Source organism: Mesocricetus auratus, unplaced genomic scaffold (assembly GCF_017639785.1).
Source record: "Mesocricetus auratus isolate SY011 unplaced genomic scaffold, BCM_Maur_2.0 Super-Scaffold_100028, whole genome shotgun sequence".
In the NCBI taxonomy this organism is placed as follows: Eukaryota; Metazoa; Chordata; class Mammalia; order Rodentia; family Cricetidae; genus Mesocricetus; species Mesocricetus auratus.
In genome coordinates this window covers 12,643,265-12,661,170 of record NW_024429209.1, presented here as the reverse complement: position 1 = coordinate 12,661,170, position 17,906 = coordinate 12,643,265, and the positions used below count along the sequence as shown (strand labels likewise).

At 45.5% G+C, this 17,906-nt stretch overlaps 1 long non-coding RNA gene across 2 annotated transcripts; it reads right to left on the bottom strand.

Annotated features, from left to right (window-relative positions):
• Positions 1-356: 356 nt before the first annotated feature.
• Positions 357-17,750, bottom strand: LOC121134585. Of its 2 annotated transcripts, XR_005871689.1 has the most exons (4): positions 17,471-17,750; positions 15,021-15,169; positions 1,084-1,209; positions 357-891 (listed from the first exon to the last, which is right to left on the bottom strand). It is a non-coding gene; the product is annotated as an uncharacterized LOC121134585 (long non-coding RNA). The 2 variants fall into 2 exon arrangements; XR_005871688.1 differs by lacking the exons at positions 357-891; positions 17,471-17,750 and adding an exon at positions 17,311-17,457 and having other exon boundaries at positions 1,091-1,209.
• Between the last annotated feature and the right edge of the window lie 156 nt (positions 17,751-17,906).

Here is a 17,906-nt window from a genome sequence, read left to right as displayed (position 1 = left end):
GGAGGACCAGAAATCAAGGCCATCTGCCCTTAAAAAAGGCTTGAGGCCAGTCTGGGCTACATGAGATTTTGTCTCAATAAACAAAGTCTCTTTTTAAAAATGCACATCTGTATCATGGACAGAGAGAGATTAGCAAAGTCTCCAGCTTAGGGCAGAAATGCAAATGCCCATCAGAACCAAAAGGCAAGCTTCCTGAAGGGAAGCTTTCATCAGAGACAGGTGACAAGCTGCCTTGATGGGAAAACTTGGGGACTAGAGAAGAGCAGGAGGTTGACCCTGGTCCCCGTGTGAAAGACTGAACATGTAGGATACAGGAGGTTGGAAAAACATTGGCAGGACAATTGTTTTAGCTCCTTGCTTGATATGAAGACATATATGGACAGATTCTTCTTAACCGCTTCTAATAAAAGCTAGGTGCCAAGATTTACATGAGGGACTCAGGAGTCCTGAGTCCAAATCCTGCCTTTATTACCACTTAGCAGGCAGCACTTAATATGTTATCTAGCACAGCATATCTTGGGCAGTGTTTACTTCATCTGTAAAGTAGTAATGATGGGGTCACCTGTCCCATAGGACAGTTGAGAAAATCTGACAGGTATTTACACATGAGACACAGACTCCACTCCCACATTTGGAAAAGCATTTGTTAAACACAACCGGCTTGCAACACAGCACCCTCCTTTAGCCTGGTTCAGCCCACCGTCACTGTGTCTAAATGTCCATCTGGTCAATCTGCCTTATGCTGCTTGTGAGGTTCAGAAGTGGGTGGGGTCTGCTCAAACACACAGGCAGCCTGGTGGATGTGAAGTGGGTGGTAGACTGAGCTTCTTTTGTGTCCTGCAGCCAAGCAGCTCCTCTCCATGGCAGGCAGAAGGTGGAAGCTCCCTCTGACTATAGAGAAGGTTGTAATTGGCTCCCAGCCCTGACCCCCTTGTAGTCATTAGCAGAGCCCCTCACGCTCTGCCCATGAGGGAGAGGGCACCCTGACATACCATCCCTCATCTAAATGTTTAATAATGCCCCACCCTCAGCTCACAGGGTAACCAAACCCAAGCCAGCAGATCCTCAAAGCCACAGACTAACGAGGCCATGAAAGGGAAGATGCTTCTGTAATGAAAATTTCATCAATGCAGACTTCACATTGAATATCAGGGTCTCGGCATGAAGACAGCATCAGAGTGGCCGCTGCTGTGACATTGACCTTCATCCCTGGAGACAAGAACAAAGTAGGGCTGCTTCGATCTTTTGTGATAACATAGCCACAGGAAGGAGGCTGTGGGGTGGGAGAGTCAGCGAGGCCCCATCCCATTCCTCCTGAAGGGGCCTCTGCTGGTTGCATCTTGGCACCTCTGCTTTCCTCAGTTGCCCCTCTGGTTCCATCCCTATCTAATCTCAGTCCCCTCTGTCCCTTCACCCATCTCTATCCTCTTGCTCATCATCATTGCACAACCCACTGGACCGTGCTCCGGCAGCTTCCTCTCTCTTACTCTATCTCCTCCAGAACCCACAAGTCCCAGATCTTGTCTTGATGTCTCCCTACCCAGGAAGATTCCTTGGGGCGTCTTTTAAGAACAGCATCACTGGTGCTACCTTCCCCTTTCTGCCAGTATTTTCCTGCACATGCTTACACACACACACACACACACACACACACACACACACACACACACCACAGTGACAAAGGTTTATAATGCATCCAGAACAGCTTTTACTACAGCATCTGTATGTCTGTGAGTGCCCTGCGTCCTCTGTGAGCCAAGTGCAGCCTTGGTGAATTTTGCATCTCATCTTGATAAGATCTTATCCTGCTCCTGTGAGTTTGGCTTCTGGAAAGCCCTGGTTGGCACTCACAACTGTCAGAAATTGTCCTTCCCCAACACTGTGGTCTGTGGTGCCACAATGTGTTGGGATGTTCTGAACCAGAGGCTGTACACACACCAAAAACAGATACACTGGTGGCTTGAGTTCGCTTATTTATAGCCTGACAAGGAAGCACATAGAAATTACTCTTCCCTTTCATACAGTGTCTGTGTAAGGTTTCCAACAGCGAAGGAAATAAAGACACAAACAACTCTGAACTCTAAGTCACCTTTCCTTAAAGAAACTTGTAAACACAGAGAGAATGCACAAGAGGCTGTACTTGCAGGTTCTGCATCTTTCCAAAGTAAAGACAGTTAAAAAAAAATCTCCCAAGCATCACTAGTGACCTTGACCAAATCAAGTTCTTATGGATTTGTAGTAGACAATGGGGGCCAGGGAAATTAAAGCTAGTATTTAAGAGGAAATTTAAAGACCATTTAAGGAAACACTTTGGAGTCCATGGTGAGAAAGAAAAGTCTGGATGCAGAAAGAAATTCTGCAGCAAACAGGCTTCTCTGAGTTCTCCAAATGAAGTAAAGATGTTTTAAATTTTGATGTATCTTTTCCTATTGAATAGTCACAAAGATGCAGGAGTCCCTCCATCTTTCAAAAAAAAAAGGCATATGTGTTTGTAGATGTTTGCAAGTGCCTATGTATTTGTACTGCAATGAATAACGGTATGTTTTAATTACTGTGCTTGAGAGATATAAATAACCAAAACTGCCTCTAACCTGTAAGTTCCATGGCTCAAGGATAGATAACTTCCTGGGATGCTGGAGGCCGTTGTTCATGTAAAGCAACAAGCCAAGTGTTTTCACTTGTGTAAATAAGCTTGGTTGCCCCAACTGGCAGGATAGGCAGGAGGTAGATAGGCAGGAAGTGCATCAGGATGTAAGCTTGCCTCTGATTGGACAAAGGCAAGAAATATGTAGCCTTGTGAATTTTGTGCTTACAAGGCCCTGACTAATAATTGGGCACTGTACTCTAAGCATAGGTCTCGAGTATGAACTTGGAGAATAGCCATAGTCCTGGCCAATATTTAATTAAGATTGATTCAAACTTGACTCAAAAATTGTGGTAGTGGTCTTATTCTTGCCTGGTGGGATTAACAGTGCATATTTGTGTGTGCATATCTGGGCTCATTCATGTGGAGGCAAGAAGAGGACGTTAGGTGTCTTCCTCTATTACTCTCAACTTTATTTTTTTGAGACAGCGTCTCTCGCTGAATCTGCAGCTTCCTTATTTCTGAGCTGGTTGGCCAGCAAGCCCCAGAGGTCCTCTTTCTCTATCTCCCCAGTACTGGAGTGACAAGCACACAACCACCACACTTGGCTTTTTACATGGCTTTCAGATATTTGAACTCAGGTCCTCATGCTTGTACAGCAAGCACTTAACCACTGAGTCATCTCCCCAGCCCCAGAGGCCTGTGATATTCAGTACTGGGATCATACAACACCAGGGCACCAGTCAAGGCACAGTGCACAGCAAGGCCAGCAGCAGCAGAACAATGTGATGAACACCCAGCCAGGCCCAGGAGAATCAGCTCCGAGGGTGTTCTCTGTGGGGCTTCATAGCCAAGGTCCTCAAACGGAGACTCACATTTCATGTAGCCTAAGATGGCCTTGAACTCTCTGCCTCTAAGAATGGTCTTGATCTTTTCCTCCTCTTGCCTCATCCTCCTACGCTGGGATGACAGCTCTGCATCTCCATTCCTGACTTCACGGAGTCGTCACACATGCCTGATGGTCTCCAGTGGGGCTCAACCCAGTCACTCACAGGCACACATTGTCTGTTGCTACACAGAAATACTGTCTGTTACAGCTCAAAACTTAGTGGCACCAGCCAAGGACCCGCTGGATCTGCTTCTTCGGATCGAGTCCTAGGTCAGGCATGGCTGCCCAGTGTCTGCAGCTTCCACTAGGAAGGGCTAAGAACCTGGGTGACAGAGAGCATCACGGGCTGACTCTCCTGGAGACGCTCTTCACTTGTATGAAGTCTGCCTGGAATGGTTCAGAAGTCAACCCAGCTAATATCCTGAGCAGAGATACTCTTCCTGGAAGCTCCTCCCAGCATGGCTGCCTCTGGTGATCAGCCTCCTTTTGTGATGTCTCAGTTTCTAAGAACAAAATGTCTAACAAATAGACCTCTGAATGGCCTCTTCACACCAAGCCTTGAAGTACAGAGCATAAATTTCTCCAGCTGGAGGTCGCAGGGATGGGGAACAGACACAGATTCCATCTCCAGGTTAGAGGCAAGTCAGACATCTGTACTTGAATGACTCACACAGAGTCAGCGGCTCCAAATGCATCCGGGGATTATCTCTGCTTCTTTATTCTCCTACGCCCGGAATCACTCCCTTATTGTCTGACCACAAACCCTGGGGTCAGACTGTGCTTGGGGTCAGATCCCAAGTCAAGACCAGGCTCCACTTCAGCCTCCAGCACCCTGGGACACAAAGGAGAAACAGGTTCTACACTGAGCCCTCTTCAACTGAAATTCATGATGCAGTCTGTAAGGACGCTCCCCAGGAGACATGTTCAGACGTCCACACATACTGCTGTCTTCCACAGGACTGCTCCCATCTCCCAGGTCCCATTTATTTCTCCCTTAGAGGCTGCCTGCGTTTTCCTCCATAGTGCAATCTACCGAGAGTTTTGGAATGGGCTTTAGATTGCTACTTGATGAAGAGAAAGCAATGGTGGATACACGAGCGTTGACAGGGGTGGCAGCTGCCCTTCTTTGACTGAGCTTCACACGCTCCAAGACAACAGGCAAAATTTGGATGGATTCCCACTGCACCACTGCTAAGTGGTTCCATTTAAGTAAACACCCCCTGGGAATTCATATCCATGCTCTCCGCGGGTGATTCATTTTTTCTCCTACCCACTTCGAACATACAAAATTGAGAATATGTCAGACCTCACACGGGCTCTTTACAAAGTGTCCCCATTAACCAGGGCCATTTCAGCCCCGTGTTCTTGCCCTCCTCTAACGGCAGCACATGCATTTCCATAATAAAGAGCAGTTTATGGTTTGAAATCTTGACTGGTTGAAAAATGAATTCAGAAACCCCGATGGTTGGTTTATTGCCCATGTGCTTCCTTTGTCGTCGCCATTATTGGCTAAAAATAGGAAGCTGGAGAGACGGCCCAGCAGTCAGCACTGGCTGCTCTTCCAGAGGACCCAGGTTCGATTCCCAGTACCCACAGAGCAGCCCACAGCCCTCTGCAGCTGCATTTCTAGGGGATCTAAGGCTCTCTTCAGCTGCCAGGCACCTCTCAGAGGTTCAGTCCATCATCATCGTGGTGGGACATGGTGGCGCACAGGCTGACACGGTGCTGGAGAAGGAGCTGAGAGTCCTACATCTTGCAGGCAACAGGAAACAGATACAGGATGCTAGTACCACAACTCCAGACAGAATACGAGTGACAAACCTACAGAGGAACCAAAAGCCCTACCCTTAAAATGGCTAACAGATGAAACTACCTGGGTAGGGCAATGGCCTATGACCTCTGAGAAGCTAAAGACTTTAGAAAAGCTGGTTCAGGAACAGCTAAATGCTGGACATATTGAGGAATCTACAAGTCTGTGGACTTGCCCTGTATTTGTTATCAAAAAGAAATCTGGTAAATGGAGGATGCTTACAGACCTGTGAGCCATCGATAAAGTAATTCAGCCTATGGGCTCTCTACAGCCTGGGATGCCATTGCCTTCTCTGATATATAAAGGATGGCCTATTATGGTCATTGATCTAAAAGATTGCTTCTTCACTTTACCTTTACAAGAAAAAGATAGGGAAAAATTTGCCTTCACAGTGCCTACCTATAACAATTCTCAACCAGTTAGGAGGTTTTTGCCACAGGGAATGTTAAATGGTCCTACTCTGTGCCAGTATTTTGTGCAAAAACCCATAATTCGCAAACAATTTCCACAATCCCCAATTTAGCATTATATGAATGATATATTGTTGGCTGATTTGAAAGAAGGAATGTTGGAAAAGATGTTTGAGGTAGTAAAGGAAATTTTATCTCACTGGGGATTGCAGATTGCCCATGAAAAAAATACTAAGAGAAGATTCTATTAACTATTTAGGTTATAAAATAGATCTACAAAAAATTAGACCACAAAAAGTACAGATCAGGAGAGATCATTACTAGACTCTTAATGATCTTCAAAAACTACTAGGAGAGATTTCTCAACTACAGACAATTATTGGAGTAGAAGAGCATGATTTTAAACACCTAAAAATGGCCTGAAAAGGAGACGAGAACTTAAATAGTGCACGAATGTTATCAGCTGAGACTGAAAAAGAATTAGAATGGGTAGAAAAGAGAATACTAGAAGCACATATAGACTGAGTGAATCCAAAACTAGACTGGTTATTTTACCATCTAGAGAATACCCCTCAGGGATTTTGATGCAGAGGGAAGATGTCATATTAGAATGGATATTTCTGCCACATAAACAGAATAAAAAACTTAAGACATATATAGAAAAGATCTGATTTTATTTTAAAAGGAAAATTAAGACTTCATCAGCTAACTGGAAGGGACCCAACAGAAATTATAGTACCTTTAACTAATGAGGAAATTTCCTCCTTGTGTAAGGATAATGAATAACTTTTTGGGAACGATTAGTAACAATTATCCCAAAACAGAGAGAATCAAATTCATAAAGAAAACAGTTTGAATCCTTTCATGTACTGTAAGAAAAATGCCTGTCTCTGGAGTCCCTGCATTCTATACTGATGCAAACAAGTCAGGAAAAGCAGGTTATAAATCAGGAAATATAAATAAAGTAGTTCAAAGCCCTTACAACTATGTACAAAGGGCAGAGTTGTATGCCATTCTCATGGTACTTATGGATTTTACAGAGCCTCTCAATATAGTTACTGATTCTCAATATGCAGAGAGAGTTTTACACATTGAGACCGCTGAATTTATTCCTGATGATACATAGTTAATTTAATTGTTTATACAATTGCAGGAAACTATCAGGAATGGACTCGTTTTATATATATAAAACAGATCCTATACTGGTCTACCAGGTCCTCTAGCACAAGGTAATGATGAGATTTATCATTTATTAATAGAAAGTGTGCTAGAAACTTCAGAATTTCATTTTTAAAAACACCATGTTAATAGCAAAGACTTAAAGAAGGATTTTTCTATCACTTGGCAACAAGCCAAGGAAATAGTAAGAAACTGCCCCACCTATTCATTCTATGATCAAACCCCATTACCAGCAGACAGTAATCCCAAAGGTATTTCATAGAAATGAAATTTGGCAAATGGATGTTTTTCACTTCCCAGAATTTGGAAGTTTAAGATATGTGCACCATACAACAAACACTTTTTTCAGGTTTTCAATGGGCCACTGCTCTTAGCTCTGAAAAGGCTGATTCTGTTATCACACACCTCTTAGAGGTGATGGCTGTTATGGGTATACCTGTACAAATAAAAACTGACAATGCTCCAGCATATGTCTCCAGCAAATTGGTACAGCTTTTCAGATATTATAACATAAAGCACATAATATATACCATACAATCCCACAGGACAAGCAGTGGTTGAGAGATCTAACCACACTTTAAAAGAAATATTCTATAAACAGCCAGGGAGAACAAAGACCCCCAAACACAGATTACATAATGCTTTATTAACATTAAACTTTCTTTTTTTTTTTTTTTGGTTTTTTTTTTTGAGGCAGGGTTTCTCTGTATTGTTTTGGAAGCTTTCCTGGAACTCGCTTTGTAGACCAGGATGGCTTCGAACTCACAGAGATCCGCCTGCCTCTGCCTCCCGAGTGCTGGGAACATTAAACTTTCTTAATGCTAATGAGAAAGGACAAACAGCTACAGAACGATACCTGACTACAGAAAAAAACTTCTGAACTAAATCAGCCAGTGTATTTTGAGGATGCAATGATCTCAGTTTGGAAACCAGGATATGTGTTATGTTGATGAAGGGGTTTTGCCTTTGCTTCCACAGGAGAAGAAAAGCTTTGGATTCCATCAAAATTGATCAAGATTCTATCCAAACAGGAGAAACCTCCAGAGGAGGAAAGATGACAGCTCATCCACAAAGTCATATTCTACAAGGTGTAAAGAGACCTCACAAAAGGAAAAGGAAGTGTTTTGTTCTTGTCTTAACAGCAAACCCATCTCCAAACAGCAAGAAGATACTGAACGTATAGATATGTAAAGAAAAGAGGATGACTAGCCAAAAAGAACCATCAAACAAAGAAGAATCTGATATTTAGTACCAATGTCTAATTCTCTTAACTTACATCCTTATGAAATCTCTTTCTCTTACTTCCTAATACTCTTTTGGTCTCAATTCACTTAAATCAGTGCTGGCTTTGGAGTCAGATCTGGCTCTCCTCCTCAAAATCCAAGCATATTGTTAAAATAAAATTCAATTTTTGTATTATATCAAGAAGCCAATTGGTGTAATACAAAAGAAAACAAAATCTAGGGACTGTCATCTGTTTACACTTGGCTCTTTCTCTGAAAGTCTAATTTCCCTCATGTTTACTATCTTCCTTATTGTTGCCTTTCCTAGTATGCATACCCATTAAAAGTTGAAATTTCTTTGTTGACATTAACTTTTGAGTTTTCCACAGAGAACAAAGAATTTCCTAACAGCAATCTTCGAATACTCCGTAAAGAGTATGGGGCCCCACTTCATCGATTCCAACTGATCTGACTTGATGCATCTGAACTGACAACTACCACCCTGAAACCAGTTTGGGACTACATCACTCTAGACAACGCCAGACTAATTAACTGAAGTGGTGCACCTTCTTATTACACTCAGAATCAGAAATACAGGCAACAGGTCAGGACAGGAGTTTCCCAACGCTTCTCAAATGCCGGAATGATTTCCCTAAGGTTGCTATGCGTTCCTCTATGGTTTTTCCAGTATCTGTATCAGAAAAACCAGCAACGAAAAAACAATCAAATGGTCCCATTGCTTATCACTGGGAGCCTATACAGATGAAGGATCTAAAAAATATTAAGGAGGCCATTGTCATGTATGGTCTTCATTCTCCCTTTGTCAGAGAGCTCCTAACCTCATGGGCTACTGTAAATAAAGTAACCCCAAAAGACTGGGCCCAATTAGCCTCTGCAGTACTCGAAAATTCTTGCCAAATTCAATGGAGAGCTTTGTGGAGGCAAGAAGCAAAAGCAATTGAGATTCAGGAATTGCAGAACGGTCATGAAGTACCCCAAGACAAGATTCTTGGGGAGGGTCCTTACGCTGACACGCAGGTTCAATCTGCATATGACGAGCACATGTTGTCTTTGTGCCGTACAGCTGCTTTAAATGCCTTGGATAAGGTTTGTGAAACAGGAGAGATAATGCAGCCCTACACCAAGGTATTACAGGGCCCAAGGGAAAGGTTCACTGAATTTTTAGAGAGATTATCCAGAGCAGTAGAGGTACAGGTAGCGAACCCAGAATCCAGGCGTCTCCTTATAGAATCTTTGGCGTATGAGAACGCGAATCCTCAATGCAGGCAGGTAATTTGGCCATTAAAAATAAGATCAGCGCCATTGGAGGAATGGGTTCTGCATACAGCGAACCTGGAATGTAAAAGTCAGGATACAGGAGCTTGGGTAGGTGAAGCTATTTCTACAGGTTTGAGGAGGCACCAGGATGCCAAATACCCTACCTGTGATGATATAGAGGCATGGGTAGGGAAGGCAATCTCAAAGAATTTAAATAGGCGTAAAGATGCAAAATGCTTTAACTGTGGTAGAATAGGACATCTTAGTAGGAACTGTAGACAACGCATTCCTAGAAATAATGCTTTTACCAGGAATGTATCAAACAGAAGGCCTAAGCCTCCTGGTCTATGCAGGAGGTGTGGGAAGGGGCGCCATTGGACTGATGAATGCTTTTCCACAATAGACAGACAAGGTAGATCTTTGCAGCAGGGAAACGGGCTTCCGGGGCTCCATGGAGCCCCGAAAAGGAAGATTATCCGGTCATTCCCAGTGACAATGGAGGACAGCCTCTCCCAGGACAATTAGAAAAGGAAGATTATCTGGTCATTCCCAGGGACAGTGGAGGACAGCCTCTCCCAGGACAATTAGAAGATCCACTGCCCATTGTAAATAATACGGCATTGGATAATACATTAGCTCCAGAGGATGAAACAATTACATCAGGAGGAGATACAAAACATATATTTTGGCAAACTTCTATACAATATCATAGACCCAAACTTCCGGTTAAGGTAAATAATAGGGTGATTTACGGATTACTGGACACCGGAAGTGACGTCACTATACTTAATCAGCAGTCCTGGCCACAAAACTGGGCTTTAAAAGAGGTTAATGTTCAATTCTTAGGGATCGGAACCCTATCTGAAGTTAAACAGAGCGTTAGATGGATTGACTTTATTGGGCCAGAAGGACAGAGAGGAAGGTTAAAGCCATACGTTGCAGATATTGCTATAAACCTCTGGGGTCGTGATCTATTACAGCAATGGAATACGCAGATTAACATTCCTCCTGTATCAGCTAGGAATTATAGACAAGCTCTTAGTGGTAGTAAGAATATAGTAAGACAGTACAGAAAACAGATGCCAAATGTACAGGCTGTGCAGAAGCAAGATGCTAGTGCCAAACCTACAGATCTCAGCTAGCGACTGGACCGGAAGCCGAACTCCAGGAAAAGAGAGCGAGACTTCCTGTGCGCTGTCTTTTATGCCTTCCCCGTAACGCCCCTAGCCATGCCCAAAAGTGGGCTTGGCTAGTGACGTAGTTCCGCCTACGTACGTATACGTCTTTACGTCCAGCCGTATACGTCTTTAGTCCTGCCTAAAGTGGGTGTGGTTAGCGGTGTGGTAAACCGCCCTTTTATTACCTCATCTGTATGCGCCTCTAGTAAGTCACATGTTTAATGGCGGCATCAGACTTCCTCCTACACACTCTGGCCAGAGCCTCAGATAAGAACTTCAATCAAGAGCTTCAATCAAGCATCTCCCATCAAACAGAGACTGGGTACAAATGTTGTAGCTAGTCTATTTGAGGCTTTCACTACACTAACATTTTCTTCCTACAGGATCCCATGAGGTTATCGTTGTCCCATTTCAGCAGGAAGCAATTCTGAGAATACTACACCCCCTTTCCCTACTCTTGTTATTACAGGATAATTAATACCTGTTTAGTGTTAGCTTTCAATTCTTTAGGGTTGGGATTGGAAGGAGGTGTTCAGACTTGGGCATCTTCTCTTTCAGATAAGTTTAGAGATAGGATAGATATGCTTAGGATGGGATATAGGTAGATTATTATATCTTCTTGTGATTTATAATTTGTGTATTGCAATTTATCACACTGTGTAAAGTCTTGCTATTCATGATGTTTGATGCATAAATATCCTTATCATCCTCTATGTACATATGCTTTATATATGTTTGAGACATTTTGTATATTGACACAATTTAGTTTTGTTTCAAGACTAAATCTTTTCTTTAGACTAAAAGGGGAATTGTAGGGAGAGATCTTAGGTACTGTACTGCTGACCATGCCCATTTGGGGTTCCAGTAGGATCTTGGAGGTCAGCAGAGCGTTGACCTTAGGTTCTTGGCTTCCCATGTAAGTGACTTCTCCCTAAACAAATATCATATGACATCCCTACCCTGTGTAGCTTAATACTCAATAGGCACTTGCACATATCACCATGTAGACATATGCATAATTTAAAAAATAAAAATAAACTTTAAAAGAATGGGATCCCTAACTAAAGACACAGTGGTGACTCTCCTTCCATGGAAGCCAGAGCCTCAGGATCCTCCCACCTCCAGCTTCACAGACACCCTTCTTCCCCCAGCTCCTCAATGTGGGCTCAGTGGGTGACCGCCCTTGCCACCTGTAAGGCAGACCGTAAGACCTCATATGCCTTTCCGAAAGCAGATCAGTCAAGTTCGCAACCGCCACACCGAGCCAGCCACTGTGCAGTGCCCAGCGTCCTGGAAGACAGAGGTGAAGCCAGCTCACAGGAGAGCCACTGCATGCCCCATTCTCCTCCTTCTCCAAGAAGAAGAAATAACTCACGCGTCACTTCCATCCGTCATCTGAGGCAAAAAGCAGACAACGATAACGATCTGAATATATTAATCAGCCTCTCCTTGCAGATGAGCCTCTGCTTTAGTTAGAGACAGTAATTTGGTGCTGTGATTTTCAAAGTCAGTGAAATGCTAAATAGAAGCATGTCAGCTGGTATCAGACACAGCCCCAAAATAACATCCCTGGGAACAGATCCTTTGATAAAATATCCCCAAAGAATTTCAAGATATACATAATGGGTTTGGCTTTCTTTTTTATAACTGATTTGGCAGATTTCCTTTCCCTAGCTTTCAGCATCGTAAGGATGATTTCATTCCAAAATGCTTTTTAAGTTTGCAAAATGTGCTCGCCATCCACCACCCCCCAACCATCACATGCTGAATTTGTCTTTTTTGTATTTTGCAGTTCATTTTAAATGGGACATTGATGGCTTCTTTTGTGCTGAGTCACTGGAACAGGAGTGGCCCAATTTTCAATTACACTTGAGTGAGATGGATTCTGGGCTGGGTCTCTGAGCCCGATGGTACATACCTACAGAGGCTGAAAAAGACTGAGTCCATGGCTAGAGCCATCTCACTGATGGAGGCTCTCGGGGTTAAGCTGGCAGGCACTGGGCTGGTAACTGTCTCCATCTCATCTACTGTGTCTTGAGTCTAAGAAATTCTGCCTGGCAGCTTGATTGATGGCTCTTGGCTCCAGAGCCGGGAGGTGAGATGGTGTGAACTAAGATTGTTGAATTAAAAGAAAAATGCCAGGTGTGGTGGCTCATGTGTGTCATCCCAGCACAGCACGTGAACTTCCAGGAGTAAAACGCTGTCCCCCAAACCAAAGCAGAATGGAAACAAAAAACAGAGGGGCGGCTGGAAAGATGGTTTAGCCTTTAGGAGTGCCTAATGCTCATTTAGGGGACTCCACCCTGGTTCACAGTACCCATGGTTGGCAGCTCACGACTTCCCTGTACCACCATCTCCAAGGGATGAAGCCTTTCCTTCTGGCTTTGGCAGGCACAAACATGCACACAGCCACACACATAATTAAAAATAAAATAAATATTTTTAAAAAGCAATAATACCAAAAGGGAAAGGGGGAGATGTTTTGTGGTAGAGTACAAGGCTAGCAATGCGCAAAGCCCTAGATTGGATTCCTTAGTACGCTGTGTAGTGATGCATGCATGTAATCCCAGAACAAAGGAGGTGGATGCAAGAGGGTCGGAAGTTCAAGGCCATCCTCAGCTATATAGCAAGTTCAAAGCAGTCTGGTATATGTGAGATTCTTCCAAAGAAAAAGGAAACCACTCGTTTTTATGAGAAATAGATGTTACGGGGTTAGCTTCAGAGCCCCAAGGACTCCTGATTGCGACTGTATCTGGAGACGGACTCACCTTCTTTTTCAGAGTTCAATGACATTATTAGAGTGGGCCCTGGTCCTAAGCATCTTTCCAAGACGAGACTGGGGAGCAGATTTAGGCAGAGAGAGGCCATGTGAGGTAAAAGTAATCAGAACCGTGGTTCTGAACCTTCCTGGTGCTGCGACCCTTTAACACAGTTTCTCATGTGGTAACCTTAAACATAAAATATTTGTTGCTACTTCATAAACTGTAATTTTGCTACTGTTATGAATTGTAATACAAATATCTGATTGCAGGAGTATATCTGATATTTGACCCCTGTAAAAGGGTAATTTAATGCCCCCCCAAAGGTGCTGTGACCCACAGGTTAAGAACCACTGGATCAGAGGGACCCAGCTCTCGGTGGGATTCTGGGAAGCCCACAAGACCTTTTTTAGTACGGAGCCAAACACAGTTAAATGTTACTGAGAGTGACAGGCAACCATTTGTTAGGTCTATTTGCTGCACGCTTTGGTATTCTTCTGTGACTGAATGAAGCTGTCAGGGTGGGTCCCCTCCCATAGGCCTGGCAGCCTTTGGTGAAAAGCTGTTTAGAAAGAACAGCACTCCAGCTGCAGAGTCCAAGAACCAAACCATTGAAGACATGACTGTGGCCACAGGAGGCCTTGTTCCCATCAGTATGTACCAGTACTAGGAAAAGGCCCTGGCAAACTTAGAAGAATGTTTGTAACTGTTCCAGGGTTTGCCATCTCTGACTCTGCGAACCTGGCAGTCTGTCTACAAGCCAGTCTGGAGAGCGAGACCACTCCCCTAGTGACTGAGTCAGAGCCTTGAGAAAGAGAGGGGCTATGTATGCTTAAGTTTCATTCCAGTCGTAGTGTTAAAGCACTTGGACCAGGAGCAACACAGCAGAGGAGGGTTCTTTACTTACAACAGCAGGCACAGTCCATGCTGGGGGGGGGGAGGCAGGGACATGAAGGACCACTCCCACAGCCAGGGGCAGACAGCACATGCTCAGTCCTTGCTGCTTGCATGTGCTCGGTCCTCAGCTGGCTCTAACACTTTCCAGCTGTCCAGGGCCAGCATCACACATCTGCCTCCCCTCTCACTAGCTGTAGGGAGCTGCCAGTGTCTGACAGTCAAGACAACCGACCAGAGCTGCAGGCCAACCTCACCTAGATGGCTCCTCCAAAGACTTTTCCCCTAGGGCTGGAGAGATGGCTCGGTAATTAGAAGCACTGACTGCTCTTGCAAAGGATTCTGGTTCCATTCCCAGGACCCATGTGATGGCTCCCCAGCTGCAACCCCGGTTCCAGAAGATCTCACAACTTCTTCTGACCTTCATGGGCACTAAGCTCACACGTGGTACACAAACAAACATGCAGGTAAAACACTCCCACATAAAGCAAAATGAATAAGTCATATATGCCTCTCTTCCCAAGAGATTCTAGTGTAAGGTAAGTTGAACGTCAAAACTGACCAGAAAAGGCTATATGCTTGACTTTGGTCTATCTTAACAATTGACAACGTTGGAAGTTGTCACAATGACCGCATTACATACACACTCGAGCACACACACACACACACACACACACACACACACACACACACACACGCATGCACGCAAACACATAGTGAACTTGTCTGACAGGCTAGCCAGGAGGTTGCCTTCTGTGTGGCCTCCCTGGGGTTGCAACATTAGGCTACAAGACTCCTGGGCAGTCTTTTGCCTACCTGTGGTCTTCATCACGGCAGACTGGATGCACTGGTAACATGAGTGGTGTCATGACAGGAGCAGCTGCAGCAGTAGAGTCGGCCGTTAGCAGCAGCAAGCTCCAGCATCAGTGGTGGCAAGAGGGCAGCCAGAGAGCTCCAGAGGGCACCTGGGGACAGAGGTGGTAGAGACGACGGAGGATGGGAAAGAACAGAGAAGAAACGGAATGGGACACACAGCCAAGACAGCTGAAGCCAAGAAAGAGGCTATAAAAAGCTGAAGACAAGAAGTCTGCAGGAACTGTCACTAGAAGAGTTCAGAGAACTAATGAGGTCCCAACACCCAGGCTCTGAAAGCTGCAACACTCACTGAGGTCCCAACACCCAGGGCCTGAGAATCATAACAGCAGCCGGTAGATACTGCTCTGAGTCCTGCATTTCTGGTCACAGAGTGCAGGACCACTGATGTCTAGACCCAGAGGAGAAAGTCTGTCAGCTGAGTCTCTGGCCTCTACAGCTTGGACTCACAAGTGTTTAGTTCTCAGGGCCCCGGTCATAACCCCTGGATCTAATTCATTCACCAGGCCCTTGGTGCTCAGGAGCCTGGAAACCACCTTTGCCTATATTGGAAATTTCCATCTGGTATGGAAAGAGAACCCCAGCCAGATGACTGCAGAGAAAGGCGCAGAGAGGACATGACCCTCAAAGCCAAAGATGAAAGACTCGGAAGAAACCAACGCAGTAGGATCTTGACTTCCCCACCAGAGCCCGAGGAACTAGATTTCTATTATTTACACCAGACAGTCTGCAGTGGCTTATTACAGCTATGGAAAGCTTACACAGAGCTAGCCTCCCTTCCCCTGGGGTTTCAGTGTCTGGGAGCTGACATGGCTTATTTGTCTGCAGCCCATGACGAAGACGTGGCTTGCTTCTATTTGAACTTGAGCTGTGTTCAGTCTGAAGCTGACTAGACAGAGCTCCTGTCAAGTGCATTGTCTCCAAAGAGCCTGGAGTGATTTATGAACTCCAACTGCATACAAAGTAAGTGGCCTTCTTAAACTAATATCTCAAACACGCCCTCTTCTCTAGCTCCCATCAAAATCACAGGAGATGTTGGACCCCAGAGGTGACTCCAAGCAGGAACCCAGCCAGGCGATTTCCTCAGGGTCAGCTCCTCCGTGAGGCAGCATGGAAGAGGACACAGGCACTTGTCACCTTCCTCCCTTGGGTTGTCTAAGTCTGGCAGGGATGGCAAATGTGACACAGCAACGTGAAGCAGACTGACCCGTGTTCGCTCCACACTGTGTGGCCTCAACTTAGTGTTCCTAAGTCACGGCTTCCCTCTTCCCCTCCCAGAGTACACGGCCCTCCAGGTGCTTCTCCAGCAAAACAAAGCACACTCTGCCCCTCCCCCTTGCTTCCCCTCTCTACGCTCTTGGAGCTTGGGTTGGATGTGGAGATGACATTGCCCTCTTGGCACAAGTTGAAGGGAAAGTCATCGGTGCCATGAGGGGTTATACTCCAACCTCCCTTTCTACCTCAGGAACCTTCTGTGTTCTTTTTCATCCTGAGACCTGACCCTGGGGTTCTCCCAATTACCTTTCCTCCTATCATTCAGCACCCATCTGACTTCAGCCTAGAAGGCTCAGCTAGAGGTCAAGGACAGGAGAGGAATGCTGCCTACCCTCCATGCTGTATGCAATGTGACCACAGCCCATGGACAGCCGTTCTCTGCGCCTTGCAGAATCCTCCAAGCTTTCCAACACCACCACCCCTGGCTGCCAGTGCCCTCCACAAAACCCCTCGCCCACTGCTGATGCTGCCTTGTCCAGCCTCCTTGGCCCTTGGTGTCCTTCTGTCTGTCTTAGATGTAAAGGCCTCTTGACTCACGTCTGTCTTCTCTCTCCTGGGAGCCCAGCCTCCTGTGATCTCAGTGCTTCACTCATTTTGGAATACTGCTTTCCTGAGCTCAACCCTGTGAGGCCATATGGGTATCCCTGAGCAACTGAGCTCAGCTCTGTGAGGCCACGCTGAAGAACAACCTTTGGGTCCCCGTAAAGTATCTAGTGACTCCATCCATCCAAGTCAATGCCAGACTCCCAGGTGGGTCTCCATCCCTTCTTCTCTGAAATGCTACTGGACCCTGGACCATTGCTTCCTCCTCTGATGTCACTCTCCTGGCTCAGGCGTTACACTGGACTCAGCTATCCTCTGGGTCACCCTCCATACCATAAACAGTAATCTTCCCAAAGTGCAGTCACGTCGTATCTGTGCCTTACTTGCAGAAGCCTCGGCCTCTGAAGACACTTACCCGTCCTTATGGTCCATGTTATGAGCCATCTGCTCCCCCTCGCTAGCTCAGTCTGAAATGTTCTGCTGAGCACATTGACTGTCTCCTGTTTCCTGAACCTACAGCACCATTGCCACCGGAACCACTCCCTGCCTGCCCTCCCTTCCCCAGGCTCCTTCACCTGCTGGGATCTTTTCTCATCATGAAGTCAGACTTGGCCACACTTCTAGAATCTCACCCACAACCGGCATTCCCCCTACATTCCACGTCCTGGCCTGTGCTGTCCAGACAGGTGAACACGTCCTGAGGAGTCATTGCTGGACTCTGTTTCTCCAAGTGGAAGACTGTGTCAACCTGAACTTGGCTTGCCCATGGCAGGCCTCAGCAACTGTTAGAACGATTTGATCATATATTCCCAGTGGGATCTGGGAACACAGGCTCCACCCCCTTGGTCCCCACACCAGCTCCCGATCGGGAATATTTGCCTGAGACACTGGATCGCCCAGCTTTTGTCCTCCCGCGCCTGCTTCCTTTGGACCAAACTGAAAGTAATTGCCAAAGGCAGCCGTAGAAAATGACAGAATGGGAGCGTGCCTGGGTGCCCAGTGAGCGGATTA